Raw genomic sequence first — 16,273 nt, 5'->3', positions numbered from 1 at the left:
CTGGCTCGAATCGCAGACATCGGTGTGGGTAGCAGCGTCTTGAGATGGGTGGAAACTTATATTAAAAAAAGATCCATGTAAGTCTTACATATAATAATTTCTCTAATCATTTTAATCAAACTCCACAAAATTCAAATTTTCCAACAGGCCCAGATAATATGCATGCCACCCCCAAGGCAATTACCCCCTCACAAATATTTCACTAATAGTCAAGTTCAATTAATAGTCAACTTTGCATTTGAAAAATTACATAATAAAGAAAATCCTGATGAAACTAATAAATATATTGATCTATATGATACGGATATAAATTTTACTTATGATGAAGTCTATTCCAAAGAATATTTCACTACACTTAATAGGAGTGTAGAAAATCCTGAAATTATGACAAACAAGAAACAACTTAGAAACATTAAAATTTTCAAAAACCCGTCATGATAGACGAACCAACATAATAGAACTATATGTTTCTAGTGATAATTCATTACCTTGAAATTAACCATCCTAAAATAAAACTAATAATTGATACTGGTAGTAATAAATTAATACTTAACCCACTATTACTGAAAAATATTTTCCAAATTGTATTTACAATTCTAACAATGTAATAAGAACAGCTATTGGCAGTAAAAATACTCAAGATCAAGCGACAGTTCCTTTATTAACAGAATATGGAATTAATTATAAAATGGATTTAATTATAAAATTATTCTTTTTGATTTTCATGATTACTTTGATAGAGTATAGATAATAGGACTCACTGATTTGCGAAAAACTAATTCGGGAACATAAAAACCATAATAAAACCATCGTAAAAACCTTGCTCGAAGACCTAAGACAAATCTTTACTGGAGGATAAAAATGCACTTGAAGATCCTACTAACGCTGGTGCTTGTAATCTTCCAAGCACTTTAACACATAGTGAGAATGTTAAATTAACTACTATTAAAAATCCTACTAAAAATTTTATATATTTTAATTAAATATTCTACCTACATCTCTAGAACCATCTAAAATAATATATACTAAACATACTTTTCTGCATTACATAGATACAACTTTAATAAAACAGCAACTTAATAACATTCAAATACATTTTAATAAATTAAAAAATCAAATTAATGAAGGAAAATCTTCAAACCGTGTAAGTTTCATAGGTCTTACTTACAATTTAATATTAAAAACAGAATATTTAATGAATATTTACATAGAGAAATAATTTCTCAAATGAATTTAGATTGCCAAAATTTAATTAACTTTTTAAATAATCTTGAAAATGTAATTACGTTCGCAAAACTTAATGCTGTCCATAATTCTATAATATTTGTTAATAAAATTAAATAAATGATCAAGTCTCAGACTCATTACGACTCAATGCATTACCAAATTTTAAGAATATTCTGTCATACTATCAATTTCTTGGAACACAAGTAAGTTTTTCTGATCATAAAACCTGGAACTACTGCATTACCTCTTCATGAATCAAGACACGAAGAGCCAGAAATGGAGCAAACAAATTCCATTATGTTTGCCTCTTAACGAGAGAGGAGTTATATCCGTGGGAACCGCTAACTCTTTAGCATAGACTTTTCCATAGACTTTTTATAGTTAACCAAATGATCATCGTGAAAAATGCTGAATCTCTACAACGTGGTGGCTACATCAACATATTTACTCTATATGTATAAACCCTTAGATTTAAGATCATTTAGATTATTGTGAGCTATTAGATTATTGTATATAATAAGATTATTGTACAAGATTATTAACCCGTCATTCTGTCAGTTGTACTTTTTAAATAAATTATTTTTTTAAGAGCCATAGTGTCGCATAACGTTCATAATTTATTATTTCAATATGAGGAGGATCATTTGACGAACCCTGTATTCTTTAAATATTACTTAAAGATACTTTTTGAGATTAATTTTGTTAAAACATTCCAAATATTCTAGTCACCTTCTCTATCAAGAATAGATTTTATCAATACAACAATGTGTGTAGAAAACTCCTAATTTACATATACAGCTCATTTTGATAGGATGCTTTTTCTGACACAGATGACATACTGTACAAATGTTTTTGACATGCTTTCTTTCAAAACTTTATAACCTCTTTAAATTAAAATAACATTATACAGGGTGTCCCATTTCATTTGAAAAAAATAAGGTATGGTTGTTTACATTTTTTGGTTTTAGATAGAGTATTGCGAACACCCTGTAGAATATTATCAAATTCTCATAGGACCATAAAATAAGTGTAAGTATGCACTAACAACCTACAAAAGATTTGACTTGTAGGATCCCAAATAAGTGAATAATTTTTGTTTTTGTGGAGACGTGCAAACGTCGATTTTTTGATAAAATATTAAATATCTCACAAACGGGTAAGTTTTGGTATAGACGATGCTTGATAAAAGGTATGCAGAATTTTTAAAGCAAACCAAAAATGCAATAAAATATAGGGTGTTCCATTTAAATTAAAAAAGTTGTGTATCATATCACATTTATGAATCACCCTGTATATCCAAAAATATTTTTATGTTATGGACCTTAGACAGTAAAGTAACTTTGTATAAAGAAAATATTTTTTGTATCACTGTATAAGGAGCTTTCGTCCGTTATCGCACTAATGGGACACCCTGTATAACAAATTCAAAATAATTATATTTTATATTAAAAAATAAATAAGATGTTTTGGGAAGAATTTAAAGTTTTTGCTACAAAGTTAATGTTTTACTTACAAATAAAATTTAATTTTTTACAAAATTTATGGATGTAGTTAAATTTATATTTTTCTTGAATAACTTTTGATGTACTTATATATTTTTATAATATAATTTCATAAAAATTTTACGTGATCGACACTACTAAGGAACTCTTAAAATGAAGTCCTTAGAACATATTGTCTATTTTACTAGGGGCTATTAGGTTGTACATTATAAATTACAATCTTTACATTTTTAGCACCCCATATGATAAAGACTCTAAAATAATAAGTATGGATAGCTTAAACCTTAAACTAAAGAAAAGCCACTCTTGTTCAGGGTGTTAAATGTTTAAACATTATATTGTACAACCTAGTTCGCCCCTGTTAAAATAAACAAGGTAAATGGGTTTTAAGGATTGCGTTTTAAGAGAGAGTGTTAATCACATAGAATTTTTATTAAATTATACCAGCACTTAAAAGGTATTCAAGAAAAACTGATTTCCAGCAGCAGCTTTAAGGAGCTGTATCTTCGTAGGGAGAGTGTATAGAAATTTCTTTTATAGAAAACTTCCATATTATTTTTTGATTTTCTACCTGAATTCGAGATATTTTCAACATTTTCTAGACACCCTATATACGGTTTCATTATTTATTTATTTTCGCTGATGCATGTAATTTTCCGTAATATTTAAAATTTAATTGATATTTTAATTTCATCTGCTATTTGACACTCACCTGGTATGGTAGTCTGCCATATTTGGTGATGGAAAATAATAGTATTTGGAAAAATTAAGTTATATTTAAAGAATTATAAAATATTAATATACAGTGCCTCCATAAAGTAGCGAATAAATTCAATAAAAATTAAATAGACCGTTTTTGAAAAAAATACCCGAACTCGTCGATTTTAACATTGAGTTTAGGGTTTTTCTACGTGGAAATTAAATATACAGGGTGACTCAAAACAAAAGATATGACGCCATATGTTTTTAAAATGGAAACCACCATTTTTTAATGCAGAATCAGAAAGAACGCATTTTTTTACAAAGGATATGGTACAAATAAATAGTGGCTACATTAGCAATTTTGAACGAAAAATGGTGAAAAAATGTAAAATTAAAGAAATACCTATCTAAATTAAATGTTTGAATTGAGCACCGTTAACAACCTGACAATAACCATTTAGGCATTTTTTTCAAAAACGGCCCATTTCATTTTTATTGCATATTTTGGTAATAGATATTTGAATATTTTATGAGGTCTAAGGAACTGAGTTTGGTGGATAAATAAGTTATACAATTTAATTTTTGAAATTATTATACATACAAGTTCTATTTTTTTAACATAACTTTTGTTATAAGAAGATTTAATTATTATTTTATTACTGTTACACTACCCAGATATATGATTTATTTAATATATGTATTCACAGATATGATTTATTCAATATATATGTGTACTATTATAGTAACTTATTATATATTTCAAAAATGGTTTATGACTGCTTAAAGGCATATATAGCAAAACGTTAATATAATTTGTCTTCCATTTTAAATGTAATTTATATAATTATGTGATTGAAAAATAATTAAAAAATCAATAAAACAAAACCAAATGAAGAATAAATACTGCAAAGTATCTAGCGTCACTTTCTCATAAAATGTCTTATTATAATGCAAAAATATCTCCAACTGAATAGATTTGTATAAAAACAAATAAGTGTTTTCTAATAGGGTCGGGGTGCATTTTGGATTTATTATAATTTTTTTCCAAGGTATAGTTATAGGTACAGTATAGGTAAAGTTCAATCCTATTTTGGACATACTTATGTCACAGTTGTATAAATAAGTATGTATCATTTTCTTGTCTTCAAGATGCAACTATCCTTTATGCACTAGTTTGTATCCATCCTTACAAAAATCTTGGAGTAAGATCTGTCATGTCCTAGTTAAACTATCACCAATTATTGAAATTTCTCCAATAATAGAGCATTATTACTCAAAGACTCATAACGCAAAAAAAAGGCCTCTTTGCAACCAAGTCCCAAAATGTGTCTCTAGATGTATTCATTGATGTTGTTCAAATTAAGAGACAACATCTTGATTCAGTTAATAGAAAAGTTCATTTCAAAAACGAATACCTTTAAAAATCACGATATTTATTAATAAATATGCTTTAAATTATTTAGAATATTATAGTTTATGAACTCTTTATGAGTTTTTTAACTTATTTTGCAAGCGGTTTTAGAAATAAGAATGTTAATATTTTTTTTGCTTAGAAAATGTTATTTTTGCGCTTAAAATAAGACATAATTATCTGTTTCTACTCTTGATTTTTAATCCAAAATCCAATAAATCTATTTTTCAATTTTAATCCAACACCAATAAGTTAACTTAACATTATCATACATGCGCCTATCGAAAACAGTCCAGCAAGGCTTGGAGCCCTTTTTTAAAAAAATTTAGAAAATGCTTGGACCTTTTTTGATTTTAGGGGGACAATTTTTACAATACGCTTCGCTCATTGTTGTAAGAACGTACCGACAAAAAATGGTGGAGGTTCCGACTTTCGACGCAAAAACGCTAATAACTTTTGTTCTGTAGCGAATTTTTCTTTCGGGTTTTTACCGTTATATGTACGAAGGATAAGCGTATATAACGGTAAACATTTTTTTTCCGCCACGCCCGGCAACATTTTTTTTGTGCGTGGCAAAAAACGTTTTTTTTGACAAAAAAGTGTTGTTTAAGTCGTGAGAAACATATAAATGTTAATACAAATCATAAGGTAAAAACCTTTTTTTATACCCTAAAACATCGTCTGAAAATGGTCGATTTTGACGTCTACGCGCGATTTTAACCCATTAGCGCCCAGCGTCATCATTTGTTGACGCCAGAAATTGGTGGGGATGAGAGCGCCCGAGTAGGTTGGCGATTGCCGATGGCTGTCTGTAAAGCCCCGTCCAGACCAAATTTCCAACGCTAGCCAACGGCACATGTGAAGTAGCTTGGGACGCGTTAGTTTTGGTGTGTACGGCGGCGGCCAATCGAAACCAACGCTTCTCATTGGCAAAGTTGGCGTTGGCTTGCGTTCGGTAGTCGAGCGGTAACATCAAAGTGATGCCTGTTTGTGTCGAATTTGGTGTGGGTGAGAGAGTTGGATTATTTTTAATTTCAGAGAATGAGATTTGGATTATTTTCAAATTTCAGTCGTTCGAAAATATTTGTTCTGTGCGTGCGTATTCTGTGCATATTTTTGATATGGAGTGGACCGAAGATTTGTGTTTAAAATTAATAGAAATTTATAGGGATAACCCTATTTTATGGGACCCCAAAAATTTACAATTTAAATTGTCCAAAAAGAAAATAGACATTTGGCAAAACATAGCTAGTCAATTTAACTGCGACATCTCAGAAGTTAAGAAAAAAATTGAAAGTTTAATGATTTCGTCGAATATCTCTATTCTAACCAAATAGATATTGATATTGCGCTATTACTTCCCGAGGTGGAAGAATTGACGGACGTAGACGATATCGACGATGGTGACTTAGGGGCGGTTGATGTCCAGGACGTCCCAGGGATTGTGGAGATACAGGTAGAAGAACAAAATGATTGGGAATCGGAAGATGATCTATCGCTGTCAAATTTCATAAAAAGGAAAAAGGTTGCATGCAGCTAAATCCTGGACACCAAAATGGACTAAGGAAGGAACCCATGTATGAACATATTGAAGAAGAAGGTTGTGCCGAAGCTTTCCACAAAATAAAAGAAGAATTACAGGAATCAACACCACTACAAATATTTAAGAAGTTTTTTGATGACGATCTTTATAATCTTCTTCAAACAGAGACCATGAGATACGCCCAACAGAAAAATAAACATGATTTTTTTTGTAACTTCGGAGGACTTCAAAATTTTTATCGGGTTTTTGATTTTTTCTGGCTTACCAAATGAAAGAGACTATTGGTCTGAAAGAGAAGATTTGGGTGTTCCTCTAGTGAAAAAATGCGTTTTCCAGAAATGCCTACAAAGAAATAAAATCTTGTCTTCACTTTGCTGACAATTCCCTTGCAAATGATAACAAAGACGATAAGTCATTCAAAATAGGGTCATTATTTGGGGCAATAAATACTAAATTTCAGCAATGGGGAGTTTTCCATACATTTCTATCGATTGATAAAAAGATTGTAAAATATTTTAGACACCATGGCCTAAAGCAATTTATCCTATATATTAAAGAAAAGCCTATACAGTTTGGATACAAATTATGGGCGCTTTGTAGTGATAATGGGTATTGCTACAACTTTGCTTTGTACTGTGGCAAGGATAATAAATCAACAGCAGAGCCCAAGATTCGTCTAGGGACAAGAGTCGTAACAAGTATGCTGGAAACTATAAAAAAAACTTGAAAAACACATTATTTTCTTTGACAAATTTTTTACGAGTTATAATCTCTTGTGTAGCCTAAAAGAAAAAGGCTTCTGAGCCACAGGAACCATAAGGGAAAATCGATCATTCAAGTGTCCCACCAAGTCATCCAAAGAACTCGAGAAGGAACCGAGAGGGGCCTATGACTGGCACTTTGACAGTAGGCAAAAATTCTCGTAGTCAAGTGGAATGATAGCAGGTGCGTTTCGGTGGCAACCAACTTTGATACACTTTTACCAACCACTATTGTACAAAGGTGGAACAAAAAAGAAGGTGGTCGTGTTCCAGTTGCACAACCTCTTTTGATTGCCAACTACAATAAGCATATGGGAGGGGTGGACCACCATGATTGGTTGCTTAAAAAACATCACATTTCAGTACGGGGCAAAAAATGGTATTGGTGCCTTTTTACTCGAGTGATAGACATGTCGATCGTAAATAGCTCAATTCTCTATAACATGATCCTTACCGGAAAAGAAAAAAAATCCATAAAAGACTTCAGGATGGATGTGGCTTATTCATACCTAAAGATTGGTCATGGAAGAAGAGTAGCCTTTGGTCGTCCATTGAGTTTGTCAAATACGTCTCGGAGTAATGTTACAGAAAACGAAAAATATGATGGCAAGAATCACTTGGTAGCCAAGAGAGAAAAGCAAAGGAGATGTCAATTTAACACATGCCAAAGTAAACCCCACACATTTTGTTCGAAATGTAATGTCACTCTTTGTGTACCTTATTGTTTTAACAATTTTTATTAAAAAAATTAGTTTTTTAATTCATGTTTCATAAACACCTCTGATTTTTTTATCAGTACATTAGTTTTATCTTGTAATATATGAAGTTTTTGTATTTACTTATTTGTTTTTTTTTGTATTTCAATATGGGATTACATATACTATATAAGCCCAGCGTCCTCATATAAGGACGGTCTATTTTTTGACCCAATGATCAAAAAAATGACCCAAAAATCAAAAAAAAAAATTTTTTAATTTTTTTGAACCAAAACAAACATGTTAACCAAAACTCAAATAGAAATTCAAAAAGAAAAAAAAGTTGGATCTTAATGGGTTAATGCCGACTTTTATGGCGATTTTGGCAAACATGGCGTTAACGTGAATGAATGGGCTCGGACTTGCTTCTTAATTTCATTGATAAAATGCTTATAATAGCTTAGAACTTCCTGAAATTGGTATGAAATGATTCAAGAGACTCTGGAGAATCTAATATGGGTATATCTTTTACCAAATCGTCTTCTTTTAGCCGTGATAATTTGGCAAAGTTTTGAAGTTTAAGAATTTACCCTGTATTATTATAATATTCACACAGTGGGTCCTAATGAAAAATCTAATCGAGATTTAATATGTATTATTATTTTATGTGGATTTTTTATTTTACTTTTTTGTTACTTGCCCGATTTGAATGAAATTTGGTATTTGGGTTTGGCTTAGGATATAATTATTAACTTTTTGAAATTTTTTTAAATATTAAGTTTTAGGGTTACGTGACTACCAGAACTTTTTTCCTATAGGTCCGATTTGATTGAAATTTGATATTTGTGGTTTATTTAGGAAATAATTATTGATTTTTAAAAAAATATTTGCCATATTACGTTTTAAGGTCACGTGACAATTAAAACTTTTTCTCCTATTGGTCCGCTTTGATTAAAATTTTTAAAGGTTTAAAAAATAGGTTTTTAAGGTTTATTTAGGAAATATTCACGTGACTAAACTTTTTTCCGATTAGTCCGATTTCATTGAAATTTGGTACTTGGAGTTTATTTAGGAAATAATTATTGATTTTTCAATCAATCACCCTCAAAATCTTAAATAGGAGTAGGGATCAAGCAATAGAAAAACGACTCTTTATTTAAATTTTTAACCCCACAAATTCAACCTTTTATCAGGGGGACATTACTTATTTTTTAAATAGGAAGGGGTGTGTTGTGATACATCTTTTGAAAGGGCATTCAATTTTCTTTACAATAGCGCTTTGTTTTTTAAATTTGAGCTACGCATTGCCAAGCAATGGAATTCTAAACATTTAGGTGGATATTTTAGGTGTGCCAGTCAACAATTCGACTTTATATTTAGTAAATAAGTTAATGTGAATTAGTTATTTCTATGATTTTTGAAATTATGTCTTTTATTTCATGAATTTTAATTTTTGTTTGCATTACTATATTTTCTAATTCGTTTTACACTTGTTTCACTTGTACTAATGCAGCGTGGTTCTCCGGAAAATTATTGGAAATAAATTAATCTTTTTGTGATTTGCTTTTTTCGTACGCTTCAACTTTTTTTATATCGGAGTATACTAAACTTTCATCTGGTATTTGTATGGGCGGAAACTCTGTTTTTGTTCTTTCCCTTAGTATCTTTGAAACTCTTCAGTAGCTGATGTGGTTTTCAACGTGGTTACGTGGTTATTTAGTTCTTCTAAAAAGTTAATCCACCTTTCATATCTGAAATCAGAGACTTTCTTTTTTGTTCTCTTTGTTATAGTCCAGTTCTTAATCCGTAGGAGCACACGAAAGGGTCGATAGCCATAAAACGGTCGTAAACCATTGGCGTCCCACTTTTCAAGTACATTAAGACCTGAATGTTTTCATTTGTTGGGTTTATTTAATAGTGCAAGAAATAGGCCAATTTTAGCCATAAATTCTTTGAATTACTTAAGTACCTAATGAACAAGTTCTTTTTAACCCTTATAAGTAGATATTTCTAGGTAGGTAAATATGGAGGTATAAGTATTATAGGTACCTAAATTGTGCAATCTTAAATGCAAACGGGTAGTTATATTTTATGGTATATGATGTAGATATATCCTCAAAACTTAATTTATTTTTCAGTATTGTTGCGCATTTGTTGTAAGAATGTCAAAGTTTAGCCCCGTAGTGTGTAAAGGTGTTTTAGATTTTAAAGCAAGTACTATAGTACTAAACGTACATGATGCACTTGTGCATCAAATGCCTCCAAGTACTGTTAGAAATCTAGTTTCTACATGTGCCAATATGACAGGCATAAGTAAAGCAACAATTTACAGACTTCTTAGTGACAGAAAAAGTGAAAACCGTGAGAACTTGCCTAAGAAGAGTGTAAAGAAAACTGCCGGTAGGAAGCCGATAGCAGTTGATAAGACAGCAAAGCATATCATCAGGAGGACAGTACATTCATTTTATTTTAAGAATGAAATCCCAACTATCGACAAAATTTTGACACTTATAAAAGAAGACGAAAATGTACCAGAAATGGGAAGAAAAAAATTATGGTAAATTTTACACGAATTACATTTTTCTTGGCAAAAGCAAAATAAAAAATCTATTTTAATAGATAAAGAAGAAATAGTCTGTTGGAGAAGAAAGTATTTAAGGCAAATTAAGGAGTATCGAAAGGAAGGAAGAAACATTTATTATTTGGATGAAACCTGGCTTAACGAAGGACACACCGTGAGCAAGTGCTGGCAGGATAAAAATGTTAGAAGCTCCTGTCAAGCTTTTTTAGAAGGTTTATCGACTGGCTTGAAGTCTCCTTCTGGTAAGGGCCACAGATTAATAATTACACATAATGGAAGCTACAAAGGATTTTTAAATGGCGGTCTGTTTGAATTCGAATCGAAGTCAACTAAGGATTACCACGAAGAAATGAACGCTGATGTTTTTGAAGATAATTTTTCCGAAATGATCAAGTCAATTCCCGAAAATTCAATTATTGTTATAGATAATGCCAGCTACCATTCAAGATTAATAGAAAAATTACCATCATCCCGCTGGCGAAAAGGGGAAATAAAAAACTAGCTTACCGAAAAAAAAATACCTTTTGGAGATGACGCGGTAAAAGCAGGGCTTCTGACAGTAGTTGCAGAAAATAAATCAAAATATAAAAGACACGTTATTGACGAAATGGCCAAACAACACAATATAACTGTACTTCGTTTGCCACCTTACCATTGTGAATTAAATCCTATAGAGTTAATTTGGGCTCAAGTAAAAGGATTTGTGGCTAGAAATAATAAAACCTTTAAATTGAAAGATGTGAGAGAACTTCTGAAAGCAGCAGTGGATAACGTTACCCAAGAAAACTGGAGCAATGCTGTGAATCATGCCATAAAAGAAGAAGAAAAGATGTAGACCCTCGATAATCTTCTAGAAGAAACTGTCGAACCCTTAGTTATAACAGTGAGAATGTATGATTTATAAGTTGATTTTTTTTTGTATATTTTGTAAATATTTTTATTGTAATATATGTAAATATGGTTAATTAATTAAAAGATCCTTATATTTATGTACCTTTCTTATAAATGACAAGATATGTTTGGAAAGTTGCATTTTTTATTGGTTGGTATTAAAAAAATGAAATTTTACAACAATTTTTTAAACATTTAAAAAACAATCAAATTGCGGTATTAATCAAATTTTTATATTTCATTTTATTTGCCATAGTTTTATAATGAGGATTTCTACCTACCAACCATACTTTTTCTAAAAATCTTTATCTAATAGATAATAGATAAAATCCAACATTATTTATAAATTTTTCATAACAGATAATTATTTAACTTAAAAATTAAAACCAATATCCAAAGACGGGACGACACTGGCAACCCGTTTGTCATAAAACTGAACTCGAAACCATTGTTCCGAATTTTACGACCTATTGTATTTGAGACCATACAGGACTTGTTCACTTAAAATTGGTAAAAACAGCCTGGTTTATCATTTTGTTACATGTAGAAAAATGGAAGACTCACCCTATATTTATGCTACTTCTGCATAAATAATGAGGTACTGTGCTCTCACCAAAAAGGAAATAGAGTATAGACTGTTAGCTATTTTTCTTGCTTCTGGGATGAACGAATCCCTAACTTAGATCATTCGGTTGGTTTTGGTTTGGTTTGATTTACATAAGTTACCAACTTTTTGACAGCCTCAGTATCAAAACTTACTCTAAATCTAACGCCAAGCCTAAAAGAAGAGCAATTTCAGCTGAAAAATGATTATTTTTGATTTATAATACTAAGAAGACTACTAGTGAATTGAGTAGGGGGTAATTTCTTAGTGATTTTATAAAATGCCTTTATACATTTACTATAACATTTTGCTACAACCTGTATAAATTCTACTTTGCTTTTTGCTTTTACAAACTTTTTGCTCTTCACAAAACAAAGTTCCTCATTAAATAAAGTTTATACATTATGGAATTTGGAATAATTTTAATATTTTAATTAATATTTTAATAAGTATATATAACTGTTAATTTTGATTTTATAAACTATGAATTTTTTATCTTTTGTTTCTGATGTTGTAATTTTTACTGGTTGCCTCTTTCATTGCTAATTTGTTAATAGCAAGTACTTAATTTATAACATTTAGTAAGTAACATTATTTGTAAATTGAGTACACCGTAAATTCTTGGTGATTTTATTAAATTTTGATTGACCTTTATACATTTACTATATCCTTTTAAACACACTCTACTTTACAAAGTTAGTTTTGCATATAAAAAACTTCCTTAATTAAATAAAGCTGCAAGTTTATTCATTATGGAATTGGGAAGAATTTTTATATTTTATTCAATGTTTTAACAAGCGTGTACAACAGTTAATTTTTATTGTATAACTTGTGATTTTTTTTCTAAAATCTCTTCTTATAATATAGTAGTACATTTTGTAAATATTTCTTGTTTAATTTCTAAAACCCAGCCTTATGTATGGGTCTCTCAGAAATTGTAGTACGTAAATAGAAACTGACAAATCAAGGACTTTATTTAAATTTAATATGGGGACAAAAAAGTCCCAACTTAACACTTTTTCAATCTGCCTACTATAATTTCCGCAAGAATGGCGCTATAATCAAATTTAAAATTACTCGATATGAAAACGTCACAAACTCATTTTCACTTCCGGTTAGTCCTACTCCTCCACATTCAGAGGACGCAACAGGCAAACAACATTCAGTGTTCTAGGGGCTTTTATGGAAGTTTCATGTCTAAGAAGTATTAATCTATGCACAAAAACAAAATAACAATACAACATAACCTCCAGCAGCCTGACGTTTTGCATAATACTGGGTTCGGGTTGGTTAGGTGAGCGCGAAAGAGTAAAGTAGGGTACAGACCAAGCTCGCGAGCTGTTCTCGAATAGCTCGCTAACATTTTCCGAGCTTGGTGTATACGCGTGCCCGCGAACAGCTCTAGAGCAGCTCGGCAGTTCGTTCAGAGTTCCGAGTCGAGTCGGTACTTCAAAGGGTTTGTTTGCGAACAGGTGGCGAGCTCAGTATGTGTATGGACGTTTTCTATTTGTCATTTAAGTATATTATTTAGTTTTAAAGAAGTGCGCTCCGTTTTTATACATCAGTTTCATATCATAATATTATAGTAGTTTTTTAAATAAAAATGGACTGGTCAGAGGATGAAATTGTGTGGTTGATAGAAGAATATCGCCGGCATGAGAATTTGTGGAATCCCACGCACAAAGACTATAAAAAAAAAATTTTTAAAAAGACGCATACGAAGACATAGGCTTAATTTTGTCAAAATCAAAAGATGAAGTAGAAAGGAAAATAAGTGTTATTTTAGCACAATACCGAAGACCTCGTCAGAAGGTCGAAAAAATTAAAAAATCAGGAATGGGCACAGAAGAGATTAATAAAGAAGTGTGGTTTGGATACAAACATATGGTTTTTTTGAGTGACAGATATATGCCAAATGAAACACGCGAAACGGTGAGTATTTTTTATTTTATGTAGAATTGGTAGATTTTTATATAGTGTGAATCAGCCAACTGAAATAAGTTCGATAATAAAAAACGTTCAACAAAAAATGAGCAATTAAAAATACAAATCGATCGTTCTTTCGAATACGTCCCCATTCATTTATTATCGAATTTATTCCATTTGGCTGATCCACACTGTATACAGCTTTTTTCATTCAAAATCACTTTGCCATGGAAGTTTTCCAATCGTAGAAAAATATTCTGCGAAGTTATCTCGAATTTGACGTGACTTTACATTAGATTTTTTTAGAATATTTCTAAAGCTCTGAAAGGAGTTCATTTCTGCTTGATCTCTTCTCCACGAGCCAGGAATTATTTCCATCGTCTTGTAATCTTCACGATCAAAGGCATCTTCAGGAGCATACACCTTTGTAGATTGTTTGCTTTGAATTAAAAAATTGTGTAGATAGAGGCATGCAAGTACTACAGTGGTAGCCTTTTTCGGTTCCAATAAAAGTGGCTTACGTAAGACGCGAAACACGGATGATACTATCCCAAATGAATTTTCAACTATTCGTCGAGCTCTACATAATCTATAATTAAATGCTCGTTGAGGGCTTCCTTTCAAATGCATTCCTGGGTACGGCTTCATTATGTTTTCCTGGAGAGGAACTGCATCGTCAGCAACAAAAACGAAAGGTGTATGTTGTTCCTACCCTAACAATGCTGTTGCTGCTGGGAGAGATAAGGGTCTATTTTGTAGCTTTGTAGCCAGATCAGTGTTTTTAAAAACCCCTCCATCAGAAATTTTTCCCTGACATCCTACATTGGCAAATAAAAATGAGTAATCTGCCTTAACTGCTGCCATAAGAACAATGCTGAAATACATCTTATAATTAAAATATTCGCTTCCGCTATTAAATGGCGCTTGGAGTGTGATATCACCTAACCGTCGATAGCACCTAAACAGTGTGAAAAGTTCCACCTATTATTATATTCTTCGGCAACCGCGAGCCATTTTTCAGACGAATCCGGAATCTGAAAATAAAACACAAATAAATTTCATTTGCTTAAACCATTGTTAAAATTAAAATCAAATAAAAAATTCTAGAATAAATTTTGTTTTAGGAGGCTCATCAGGATGCATCTGCCAATGTCGAAAATGTTAAACAGGATGCATCTGCCAATGTCGAAAATGTTGAATAAAATGCGGAAACAAATGACGTCGATGTCAATGAAGGGAATAGTTCACGTGACAAAGAATTACATGAAAATGGCTCACCACGAAATGCAACAGAAAATTCGAAGGAAATGGGGAAAAAAAGAAAAAGTGTATTTACAAATAACAAACACGTGTCAAAACTCACAAAAATAACAGAAAATAATAACCAAGCTGCAGAAGCTTGCGGTATGCTCAAAACTATATATGAAAAGAATGATGCTTGCTCCTTATTTGCAAATCATATTGCTATGAAGCTTAGAGGCTTTGATCCATTAACCAGAGCACATGTGGAGTTTAACATTAATAAAATAATTTATGAAACCGAAATTAGCATTTTGCAATCGCAAACTTCATCATCAAGTGTATCAAACCTTAGTAGAGCCAGTGTGTAGCTTCGCAACCACAGTCGGCAATCTCTTCACCCTCCACAACTTATGACACGGAAACTAACAGTCTCGGTTCGCAGCACTCTTAGCAGCATTTCGGGTCATCATTGCATGATGCAAGTAGCAGTTCATCTATGGTACAAAAAGATTACCCCATCACGGTCACCCCATCACGGTCACCAATGTCGTCTCCCCAAGAGGAAGCAGAACATTTTAGCATTATTGATTACATTATTCCAAAAAACTATTTTAATTTATAGAACTTAAATTAATGTACATAATATTATTTTGTAGTTTAAAATAAATAAATAAAAATGTAAAATAAAATTGCTTACCTTTATTAGGTTACTCAGAGCTACAATTAAAGCTTCACATACGTCTGGTACAATTGCAGAAATACTTTGCTTGGAAATTTTGAAATTTTGAAAGTACATGAGACTTGTATTGGAATCTCCTGTTGCCAAAAGTCGTAAAGTTAAAGTCAATCTTTCTCTGGATGAGATACACTTTCGATAATTTGTATCTTGTTTTGATATCATTGGTTCTACTAGAACCAAGAGTTTTCAAAATCTGGTACGGACATACGGCTAAAATTTCTAAATAAAATTTGGTCCTCCATTTGTAAATCTCTAAGCAAAGGAACTCCACCATATTTTAAGCGATTTTTAAATGAACTTCTTTGCCACCAGCGTCTGGTCTTGATTTTCTTTTTTTTTGAATCAATACTTTGTTTTACTAGAAAATAGGCTGCACAAGCAATTATTAGATCACTTTTTTCATCGCTTTCCAGAGATGACATTCTTCTTTAATTTATGTAAATTTCTAA

Source organism: Anthonomus grandis, chromosome 4, assembly GCF_022605725.1.
Source record: "Anthonomus grandis grandis chromosome 4, icAntGran1.3, whole genome shotgun sequence".
NCBI lineage: Eukaryota > Metazoa > Arthropoda > Insecta > Coleoptera > Curculionidae > Anthonomus > Anthonomus grandis.
The sequence above is the reverse complement of the archived record's forward strand: the minus strand, read 5'-3'. Positions refer to the sequence as shown.